The sequence below is a fragment of the Lynx canadensis genome, chromosome C2 (assembly GCF_007474595.2).
Source record: "Lynx canadensis isolate LIC74 chromosome C2, mLynCan4.pri.v2, whole genome shotgun sequence".
Classification (NCBI taxonomy): Eukaryota; Metazoa; Chordata; class Mammalia; order Carnivora; family Felidae; genus Lynx; species Lynx canadensis.
Window position 1 is genome coordinate 79,587,291 of NC_044311.2, and position 12,186 is coordinate 79,599,476.

Sequence of the window (12,186 nt, forward strand, 5' to 3'; positions counted from 1 at the left end):
ACCTGGGTGGCTCAGTCGGCTGAGCGTCCGACTTCGGCTCAGGTCATGATCTCGCAGTTCTTGGGTTCGAGCCCCGCATCAGGATCTGTGCTGATGGCTCAGAGCCTGTAGCCTGCTTCGGATTCTGTGTCTCCCTCTCTCCTTGCCCCTTCCCCACTCATGCTCTGTCTCTCTCTGTCTCTCAAAAATGAATAAACGTTAAAAAAAAATAAAAAAAAAATGATGTTCTGTGCAACGAGCTGTTAGCTCAGCCCTCGATTCCAGCAGTCACACAAGTGCCTTTCTTGGAGACAACCATTGTGGTTTGGGATTCAGCAGAAGATGTTCTTGCCTCCTTTCTATTTTGTCACATGGAATATTAAAAAGATATGTGTTCAAGGATTGAGTTTAATAAAATTAACTTTTAATGCATGGAGGACAGTTTTGAATGAAACGAGCCGCGTGTTCCCTTGACTGTGGGTACCTGGTGGTGAAAAGTGAAGCAGCTGTCGGGACATTTTGGTGCCACTGCTTGATTCCTGTGAAGACTCTGGCCATGTCCCCCCACCCCGCCCCACTCTTGATTGCTTTCGCACCGTTGACGCAGATGTCAACACTGTGAAAAAGATGCATCATGCGCATTGAGAGCCACTGATCTAATCCTGTCTTTTGGCTTTTTTAGGCGAGCAGAGCTGAAAGCGACCTACCCGGGACCGCTGCGCTGGTTAGCGGCTGAGCTGGGGCAAGAATCCAGGTGTTAGTGTGTTCCTCTTTTTCTTTTGAGTTCCTGTACCAGTCTCCGGGATCTCAAGGTAGATGTTTCTGAATTTCTTTTGTGAATATGCGATGTCAAAGGTATATCACTATTGTATTTATTTGGGAAGATTTCCATATATTTTTTCGGTGTGTTTATTAAACCTTTTGCATATTTTCCACACTCTGTGCTCACCACCGCACCGCTGCTCGCTCTCCTGCTTTTCAATAGTGACCACTGCTGCCTTTTTAAACAGAACAGGTTTTGTCTTTGGCAAGACCTGAGAGAAGTTGAAGGAGCAGTTGAGTGCTTGTCCATTTTCTGGTTTAGAATCCCAGCTTTGTGGGGGAAAAAAAAGACTCCGGGAGTTTGGGCTGAAGCGGCCACTTCCTTCTTTACCTGGATTAGCTGGCAGTCACAGCAAAGGAAACTGCCTACATACCCATGATCCTCACTGTCACAGAGAAGTCATCTTACGGGACCACCCCCTGCCTCCCCACTTTTCTGTTAAAATTCTCTCCCTTATTTTTTTTTTTTTCCTTCCTGTGGGAGGGAGGTCGTCCAATACAAATTGCCCTTTACCTTTGCTTTTGCTTGTGTTAATATTTTATGCGATCTGTTTTCTTCAATAAAAACTGCTCAGCCTGAAATTGTAATGACGGTTGCCGAGACAGGCCATTGAACCGGACCCAGACATCATGTTTTCTCTTCAATAACTCTCTCCTGTCTCGAGTAGCTTTTGGGGGGTCGGGTTTAGACAGGTTGCAGTGTTTGAAAGTGAATGAATCTGGCAGACTGTGAAAGTAGGCTTGCACACTCTCAAATGGATTGTTCTCTCATTTTCGAATATGTTGAATGTTCTTTTGAACGATCTCATTTTTTTTTTCCTATTCCTCACCCAACATTTCACTGCTCTCTCCCACCGGTGAGCTTTTGGTTTTTTTTTAACTTTGTTTTCTAACATTCTTCTGCTTCTTCCTCCATGTGTGTTTTGATTACCCAAAAGTGAGATCTGATTTGACCTTTGCTTACTTCTGTGAATCAGCTCTTCCCTAAACTTAAGCCTTCGATGACTTCTTTTCTTTCTGTAAAACTTAGTTTCCTGTGAACCGTTTAGCTTTTCCTCTTTCTTTCTGAGACTTCTGGTTATGGCTTTGTCTAGCCATTTATGAGGCTCCCAAACTGCCTCCCAGCAGATCTTTTTTAACTTTTCGAAATGTGTTTTCTGCCTTGTCTGAACTTCTTGAGCGTGGGGACTGTCTCGTGCTTGGCATATCCTTGCTGCCCCATGGATGTGCTGTATGGATGCTATTTTTACCCGGGGTCTCTTCTTCAAAGGCCATTCTTCAAATTTGTATCTGGAGCTTGGAACTGTTGTTTGTCTCTCAGCATTGGGCAGCTAAATCTCTGAAACACAGAGCTGCAGTGGCCCATCTTCTAATGCTGACTCCCTCCCACTGCCAGGATGTTACGCATGCCTTCCCTGACAGATGGCCATTGAGCCTCTACTTGGGCACTTCCAATTCTTTGTGAAGCAGTTTGTTCTACTGCTGGGCAGCTTCATGTTTTTTATTATTTTATTTTATTTATTTTATTCATTTTATTTTATTATTTTATTTTATTTTTATTTTTTTAAATTTTTATTTATTTTTATTTATTTTTATTTTTATTCTATGAAATTTATTGTCAAATTGGTTTCCATACAACACCCAGTGCTCATCCCAACAGGTGCCCTCCTCAATGCCCATCACTTTAAAGTTCTCCTCTCCATTGCTCAGGAACTGGAGTTTTCACTGTTTCAGCCCTAAGAGTTCTAGCATTGCATATTTTGCACAAGTGTAACGTGCATGAGCCGTCAGTCCCCAGGTTCTCGAGGGTAGCTATAATCCCTCCATCCCCTTCCTTTCTTGCTACCTTTATCTTAGGATTTAAACAGGTTTGGATGCTTATAGTCTTTATCCCGTCCCTGTGTTCACATCACTTTCTAGATTTCTGCCATGCCATTCACCTCTGAAGTTCTCTTTTAGGTGCGTTTCTTTGTTACATACTGGAAACAGAACGAGTGTGTGGGTCTGAGAGATAGGATCTCCATAGGGGATATAGTCAATGGTGTTGTAATAGCATTGCATGGCAACAAGTGGTAGCTACGTGTTAGCATGATTTATAGAGTTGTCTAGTCACTATGTTGTGACCTTGGGACTAATGAAACACTGTGTATCAACTGTACTTCAATAATTAAAGAAAAATAGCTAGGATATAAATTCTAGTACCATAACTTACTAGGTGGGTGAACTCAATCAGATTAGTTAATTGTTCTGAGCTTTGGTTTATTCGGAGGCAAAATGGATATAGTAATGACTTCTGAGAATAGTTTTAAGGAGTAAAGTATGCAAAATGTTTAGCTCAGTTACAGAAACACAGTGTGTTTAATAAATACTACTTTTACCTTGATTAACTCTTTTTGTCTTTGATCTTTCCAATGGTTAAAAAAAAAAATTTTATCCCAGTATAGTTAACCTACAGTGTTAGTTTCATGTGTACAATACAGTGATTCAACAATTCTATACATTACTCAGTGCTCATCATGATAAGTGTGCTCTTAATTCCGTTCACCTGTTTCACTCATCCCCCAAATCACTTCCCTCTGGTAACCCTCTATTCGTTCTGTGTAGTTAAGAGTCCGTTTCTTGTTCCTGGTGTGTCTCTTTTTTTCTTTGTTCATTTGTTTTATTTCTTCCATTTCACAGATGAGTGAGATGATATGGTATTTGTCTTTCTCTGAATCGCTTACTTCACTCAGCATTATCCTCTCTAGATCCATGCATGTTGTTGCAGATGGCAAGATTTTGTTCTTTTTTGTGACCAAACAATATGCTCTTGGGTGTATATATGTATGTGTGTATGTACCACCTCGTCTTTATCCATTCATATATCTATAGACACTTGGGCTACTTTCATAATTTGGCTATTGTAAATAATGCTGCAATAACCATAGGGGTGCATATATCTTTTCAAATTAGTGCTTTTGTATTCTTTGGGTAAATAACCAGTAGTGGAGTTATTGGATCATATGATAATTCTATTTTTAATTTTTTGAGGAACCTTTTTACTGTTTTCCACAGTGGCTGCACCAGTGTGCTTTCCCACCAACAGTGCAAAAGGGTTCCTTTTTCTCCACATCCTCACCAACACTTGTTTCTTGTGTTTTTGATTTCAGCCATTCTGACTCGTGTGACATGCTATCTCATTGCAGTCTTGATTTGCATTTCCCTGACATTGAGTGATGTGGAGCATCTTTTCATGTGTCTGTTGGCCATCTGTGTGTCTTCTTTGGAGAAATGGTTGTTCATGTTTCCTGCCCATTTTTTAATTGGATTGTTTGGGTTTATTTGGTGTTGATACAAGTTCTTCGTATATTTTAGATTCTAACCCTGTATTGGATATGCCATTTGCAAATATCTTCTCCCAGTCAGTAGGCTGTCTTTGAGTTTTGTTGATTGTTTCCAGTGATTTCTTTTTCTTTTTTATATACATGACATGATTTTTAGAATTCATTATTTTAAGAATTTCTCCCTCTCTCTCTACGTATCTTTCTCCAGTCCTTTCTTTTTAGATTTTATTCATACCTACAATCCTAAAACAAAACAACAACAAAAAAAAAACAACCTATTTCTTCTTGATTCATGCCCCCTTTTATTTTGCAAGTTTGTCTAGAACTTAACATTTTTTTTGACAAATACTGTTTTTATCTACATGAATTTTCTCAACTCTTGCCTACATCTTTACTTGTATATTCAGCTTTTATTATTCCTCTTGTGGAAAACATTTGTTCACCCTTTAATGGGTTAATGATGACTGGGTCATTGCATGTTACTTAGCTCCTCATTGAACCCCTCACTCAGTAGCTGTTAGAGTTACTCAGTTGAATAATACATTTTTTAAGTTAAATGTCCAATTAATGTCAATTCAAACATTTACTGAACACTTCTATGATACGCATTGAGCTAGGTGCTCTAGGAATTACATAAAACTCTGTTTTTATGTATTCATGCATTCATTCATGGAACATATTCTTGAGTACTCAAGATCAGATTCTGGATTTGAGGTTCAAGAAACTGAGTTAGACAAAGATTTCTCTCCTCAAGGCACACAATCAATAAAAATGATAAGACAGTATATTAACTTTAGTGATTTAGATATGGATCCAGGCATTATGAGATGGGCTGCTTCCCCAAACCTTTCTAGATTGGGAAAAGCTTCACAGCAGGGGACGTACTTAAAGTCTGAGTAAGGGTCTTAAAGTCCCCTGGGAAGATAAGACCTCTACAAGGGTTTAGATTGTGTTTGGTTATTAAGCCAGTTGTGTGAAACCCAACTGCTTGTGTTACCCTTGACTCTCTTCTTCCCTCCAATTGTATGCATCCAATGTTTTTCATACTTCCGTTTCTTTTAGGGGTCTTACAACCAACAGAATAACTGAAAGATAGATGTGATGATATTACAGGTTTGCTTTTGGGACCTAATTACCACAAGGATGCCTATTTCCACATTCCCACCATAGCAATAGTAACACATATACAGAAAAAATAATCTCATGATAATATGATACATTACAAAGTATTTCTCAGTCCTTCATTTCATTTACTTCTTATAGAACAGCTTATGCTTGTGGGTTTCCTGAGTGTCTTAAGCACTGCCACTGATAGATAAGAGCACAAGAATTATCATTGAATAATTACGTGTGGAGGATTTGCAAAGAATTTTTCTCTTTTTATTCCAAGATGATCATGCTGTATTTTCTGATTTTCTCTAGATCACATGACCAGGTCTGCCCATAACGAGGCGTCTAGGACTGTGTCCCTCTACCACTCTGTGCCTCAGCTTTGTTACTTGTCATATGGGAATATTGCTGCTATTACTAACAATGGCACTAACTCCACCTCACTGGATTGAGATGAAGAATAAAATCATTAATCTGTGTGAGAGCACAATGTATGTAGCTGGTCACAATCATACACACAAAATGCACCTTTTGATTGACCAGATTGTCAACGACTTCAGTCGAAATCAGCTCAACTTAATTTTTACCTGTTTCTCCAAGCTTTCTAAGGTAGCTTCATGTCTCAGTGTCTCCCGTTTAGCCCAAAAGTGACTGCAGGCAAGTGCTATGTGTTCAGTAAACACTTGTTGATTGATTTTTTTTTTTTAAAGTACTGACCTTCTGAAGTCCAGTGCTGGAAATGTGTAAGCCACTTATATTTTTCCTTAGGACTCCTAAAGCCTGTCATTTAATTTCTAGATTATAAGTTCCATTGATAGAACCCTTATAAATATCACATTAAGAAGCTGAGCATTACCTTTAGGCCAAAGCAATTTAGTTTTTAAAAATCTGATTAATTTCAACACAATCAGCCAGGATGTCAGAAGATCTCAGTGCCTCTGATAGATGCTGACAGGTGAGGAAATTAAAATCAGGGAGGGAAGCAATTAAATACTGGCAAACATTACTTTAATGAGACAACCAAATCATTCATAAGCCATGGAATATGTTGTATTCTTGATAAGTATCTTAGGGTGGCGGGTGAGAGAGTGCATTTAAAAATGTGCTGGAGTGCATTTAAAAATGCTCTTTGTACCTGATCTGATGATGGGAGTAGAAACCTTTCAGTGTTTGTTACTTAATGCCTTTCGCCTGGTCTAACATTTCAGTTGTTTTCAGAGATAGAATTCCTAATGATCATGTTAGAGATTATGACATTGTTTAATTGAGGCAAATCTAGTATACGATTTAGTTTAAACAAGGAAATAATTTCATTTAAACAGATCTTACCGATCCTTTCACCCCACCGCTACCACTATCTAAAACTTAGGCAAATGCACAAAATCCAGACAAAATAATTTTTGACCTTTTCACAAGTAAGTGGTTTAGGGATAACTGTGGTCAAGACCTATGAAGAGTGGGAAAAAAAAAAAAAAGAAAGACATTTTATGCAATTTCTAATTCAAAAGACTTGGGAATTAGAGTGCTAAGAGCAGAACCCAGGAGCTCAATTCTCATTCAGCTCTTCTTTTCAGAATAACACTCACGTAATCAGAAAGGATATCTGCGAACACAGAGCTAGCAAGTTACCTATTAATTGCATTAATTTTCTTAGTTCAGGGTTTTACAAGGCTCTGTCATATTATGCTCATTGGTCCTATAGCACTTGTAAAATATCAAGTATTAAGAGGTATCTTTACATTGGCTACAGTGATTCTGATGTCAGTTGGTTGTGTTTGTAATGTTAAGTTCATCTTTCTAGGATTGTGTTGCTTAAAAATTGTCCTGGGGTGCAGGTTTCGGTTTAGAAGGTACCGTGGTTTGTGAAAAACCTATTGGAATGGTTGTCTCTGCTCTCTTCATTTCTCACAACCTTCCATTCCTTTCTGCCTTTGTTCCTTATTCCCCACCATGTTTCTTTCCTCTCTTTCTTCTTCATGGGCTTCACTTGCCCTCCCCTGCTTTTCCTGAAATAGAGTGTAAATTATCAATTATTCTATACCAGCTCCAAATAGGCCTGGTGAGTCTTGCTTTTGTATATATTTAATTAATAGGTTGATTTTTGTAAATTAAATAGTGAGTATACAAGTTTCTTTATTTTGGGTTGAAATTGCTTCTGAAAATGAGAACGTTTTTCTTGAGAGAGGATGGGTGGTTTGACCAAGGGTACAGACTGCCAGGGTCTCGGTCAGCGGTCATAAATACAGAGGCAACTAAGGATAACTGAGTTTATTAGCAACATGCTAGAGTGGGGTTTGTCATTTGTCCAAGATGTCTTTATGGGTCTAGTGGAGAACTCCATTGCATTAGGTAATACCCATGAGTTTACCGAGGACACATGACATTCAACCATGTGAAGAGGGCCGGTGAACTTCTTAGCTAGGAGGCTTCAGCTTTTCTACTGTTTAACATGAGACTTATTGATGAGAGAGAATTCAGGGGCACTGGCTTCTGTTGTTTCTGTGGCTTGTGTTTTGACAGTTTGCCAAGAAGGTTGCATCTCTGAAACTGCCCTGGGGAGAGCTGAGAAAGTCTTCATGGTAACCCTGCATTGAACACTTCTTTTGCCCCAGCTTAGTAATGTGTCACCTTCTGGTTAGACCACAGATGTGAAGTCTTCTCTGTCTCCTTTCACTTGCAAAGGAAGCAGGACTCAATACTAAATGTGTTTTGGTGCTTTGACAATCGACTTTTAGATGGTATATGCTCCCAAGTGGGAGGCTGCATCATGTAATAGAAGGGTCCTTACTGGTTTTGGTATCAGAATTTGAGGTTGCATTTTTACCTGCTCCATATTAACCATACGATCTTTAAAGTTCGGTTTCCTTGTTGATAAAGTTGGTCACAAAGATGATTAATGTTTTGATTTGGGTGGCTTATGACAAGAATTTCTTGCAGAGTATCCTATCAGCTATGTCCTACTCTTAATCTTATTTGAGTCCTATATGAAAATGGGATAGATGAATAAAACTTCCCAGAAGTCTCCTACTTCTCAATAAATCTGTCCACTGTATTCAGTTCCCTTGGTCTTCTGTTGGAAGCTTCATCTCTCTGAACCTAAGGGGCAAACTTTAGGCACAAAGGCACAAGCTTTAAAATTACTTGAGATGTACCTGAGGTCTTTCACCTAAGGCCGTATCTCTTGCTTCTTGGGCTTGAGGGGACACGTCATTTTTCAATTTTCAAGTGTCGTCTTTGGAGACACATATTCTTTGTTGTTGTTGGGGTGAGGCCATGTGAGATACACATAGTTAATATTGAGGTGCTTTAGAACTAGGCGTACGGATCAAAGCAATTCCCACCCCTCAGGTATTCTCTAGTATTGTGTATTTATCACATCATCCTTTGATCAGATAAACATGGGCTCACAACGAGGAAATATTAATGTTTTGTATACCATCACTTTCCATTATCTACAGATAGGAAATAATGGAGGAAAATCTTCCCCAGAAAGTTGAACTGAGGTTTGGCTATGAAGTAGATATTATAAGCCCCATTTACATATGAGGAAATTGACACTCAGAGAGTTTAAGTAACTTGCCCAAGGACATTGTTAAGAGGAAGACAAGTCTGACTGGCTCTAAATCCCATGTGTTTTTGCTGCTTTCTCATGTCAATCAAATAGCCGGTTTCATTTTATTATTCCCTCCTCCCCCCAACCTAGTGGATAAAGTCAGTGAGATTGTGTTTTCCCAACCTAATAGCCCGGGACAGACTAAGACATAAAGGAAAGATCACTGGGCCAACAGGTGGAGCCCAGAAAGTCCAAACTCATACCCTGCTGTGTACTATACTGTGTAGTGTTGGGCAAGTTACCTGCCTTTCCTGAACTTCGGTTCCCACATCTGTAAAATGAACACAGTGATACTCATTCCCTGTATGTGTGTGAAGTTAATCATGAGAAATATGTTAGTTCCCTTCTCCTTCTCTCTGTTCCTCCTGGAGCTTCTGTTTCCTCACCTGTGAAGTGAGCAGATGATTCTCTTCCTGCTTCTTCACTGGGTTGTTATGGAGTGAAATGAGATGACGAACGTGAAAATGTTTTGCAAAACAAGAAACTGCTATATAGATAGAAGAGTTTATGATTACTAATGATACATAAAGCTTAGTACCTAAGAGTAACATTTACCTATTTTATTTACAGACGCTAACATAGCAGTTTGCTGAACCTGGTGTCCACTGACCATTTGAAGAGCTAGTTATCTGAGGTAAGAGAGGATAGGCATCTTCGTATTTAAGAATTGCTAATGGGCAAGTTATCCAATAATGTTTACAGTTGATTTTACTCCCAACGGAAGAAATACAAAAGTATTTCCTGAGCACCAAAACCTGAAAAATGGCCAAAGCAATGAACTGCCATCCTTTTATCTTTTTTTGATTTAATTTTCCCTTTCTTTTTTTTTTTTTTAAGTTTTAATGTATATTTTTATTTTGGAGAGAGAGAGAGTGAGACAGAGCGCAAGCAGGGGCAGAAAGAAAGGGTATCTGAAGCAGGCTCCAGGCTTCGAGCTGTCAGCATAGAGCCTAATGCGGGGCTCGAACTCTCGAACTATGAGATCATGACCTGAGCCAAAGTTGGCCGCTCAACCAACTGAGCCAGCCAGGCACCGCTAATTTTCCCTTTCAAGTCCTAGCACAAAGATCTGGGCAATGCAGAAGACTGAGACTTAACAAGTATTTACGTGTCCATGATATGCTGTGTTCTTATCTACTCTCTTTTGGTGTCCCCAGCTAGCATGTGGCAGGACGGCTTCTCTCCAGTTTCCGAGCCCTTGACTGGCTGAATTTTTCATTACACTATGCTGCCATGCTACCTGGCTTTGAAGGGATCAAACTCTACTTGGTGGGGGCATCTCTCAGCTTCCCCAGAAAGATCTCAAAATGACATAATCCAAGGCTACAACGATGACAACAAAATCCTAAGAATACAGCAAGTGAGTTGGAGGTTTTTGAAACTCAGGACCCATAGTATCCAGATGCCACTGTTCTGGGGGACCTGTGTGAAGGAGATAGACTTTTGGCAAAAGAGTGTTATTTGCGTTGAGTTTGTCAAGAAAACAGAGGCCAGAAAAAAAATTCAAAGGAAGCACGATAGTTGCAAAATGTGCAAGATGTGAGTTTTCTTTTGCGGCTAACCAGCTCATAACTGCACTTCTCAGCTAGGCCTGCTGTATTCGATGTCATCTATGAGAAGACTTGTGCCAAAAAGAGGTGACGCAGTCAATATGGTGGGCCTAACTGCAGACCCTGCACTGTAGCAACTTTGTAGAAGATTTTATACCAGCACTTAAAGTACTGTAAACATTTGTTTTGCTGAATATTTCAGTAATTGTGTTGGTATGTTATTTCTATGATCTTGAACTTAAACATGACTTTAGTTACAGAGACCTTTGAAAACATTAAAGTCTGTTGCCGTGCCCCATATTTGTAGGACTTAACAGTTTAGAATTGAGTAGAAATGATGGTATTACATTCACATGTTTTTTTCATTAATATGGTTTTTAAAGCTAATATTCACACACATCAAATAAGAACATGTCATGTGTAAACAAGGTGGGTGACGCACAGCCTGTGAAACTCCTCTATAATTAGATCAGGATGGCAGCCACTTGTTTAGATGTTATTCTCATTCCTACAAAAGAGATGGTTACAAAAAAAACAGTAGTGGGGGCGCCTGGGTGGCTCAGTCGGTTAAGCATCTGACCTCGGCTCTGGTCACGATCTCATGGTCCGTGGATTCAAGCCCCGCTTCGGGTTCTGTGCTGACAGCTCAGAGCCTGGAGGCTGCTTCGGATTCTGTGTGTGTCTCTCTCTCTGCCCCTCCCCTGCTCGTACTGTATCTCTCTCTATCTCTCTCAAAAATAAATAAACATTAAAAAATTAGAAAACAAAAAAAACTCCGTAGTGGCCAAAAATACATGAATGGCTCCTGCCCATCTTTTGGTCCCTCTCTAGTCCATAAAATACTCCTGCAAAAATTCTGTTCCGATATATTTCCTGTACTTTCGTGGGTAAATATGTTAGAAAAGAATGTTCCGTAGACATGTAATATCAAAGTTTTGGTAGCTCTGTTAGGAAGAGGTCTGAGTTGTTCATGTCGAAGCTGCAGTTCATTAACTTTTCTCCAAATACCAGTTGTTAAATATTAATAGAGTAAGCTTTGAAAAGTGGCTGTGTGCCCCCCTTCTGCACTGAACCCATCTTGAAACTACAAATAGGAGTTTAAACAAGCCTTGAAAGGTTAAGAAACAATTGCTCTCGAGAAAGGCAACTTTACTCTTATCCATCCATCCTCTGTATTTTGGAGCTCGGGATGGGTGTGAAAAGGGAAGGATAAAAACTGCTCAAATAACCTTTGGAGGGTAGAGAAGGACATATTCTCAGGGCACGCTGCAGAAATTTAAAATAATCTGGTGGTAATAATTGGTATCGGTGGCAGTAATGAAGAAAGAATAACAGTTTAAGTAAATAATTAGACTTGACAGTAGATGTGTCAACAGGTACCCACTTAATGAGCGTAATCATTGTTTTTCTCCGCTTTCAACGTTGATCCACTGACTGTGGTGTATTCCCTGTTCCACTTCCAAACCAAATCTATTTAAAGCTGCGCTTCATGGAATCTGAAACCCTGCACCCTGTTTACTATTTAGAGCTGATACCCAGTGTTCTTCAATAGGCAAGATCTGTACTTGAACGAGAATAGGCTTCTGGCCTCCTGTAGGCCGTTGATTATCCTTGTTTTCCACCGGGTGATTCATTAGCAAGGATGAATAATACTGAATTAATTATCATGGACTTGTCTATATTGCTAGAGTGAATTGTTGATTATAATTTGATGGAAACAGCCCTCCTGTACCTTAAATTAAATTAATCAGTTACTGCTTTTTTGAGGTGGAGGAAGAGGCAGTGATAT

The 12,186-nt window shown here is 39.5% G+C and overlaps 1 protein-coding gene across 5 annotated transcripts in view; it reads left to right on the forward strand.

Moving 5' to 3' along the window:
* The window catches only part of LOC115523314 (LIM domain containing preferred translocation partner in lipoma), a 679,286-nt gene that overhangs the window by 165,820 nt on the left and 501,280 nt on the right, over positions 1 to 12,186 (forward strand). For all 5 annotated transcript variants that reach the window (XM_032594731.1, XM_030329251.1, XM_032594730.1 and 2 more), the window contains exons 3-4: positions 662 to 791; positions 9,418 to 9,481. The gene's annotated coding sequence lies outside the window, so the exon portion shown is untranslated. The remainder of the gene's footprint in view (positions 1 to 661; positions 792 to 9,417; positions 9,482 to 12,186) is intronic.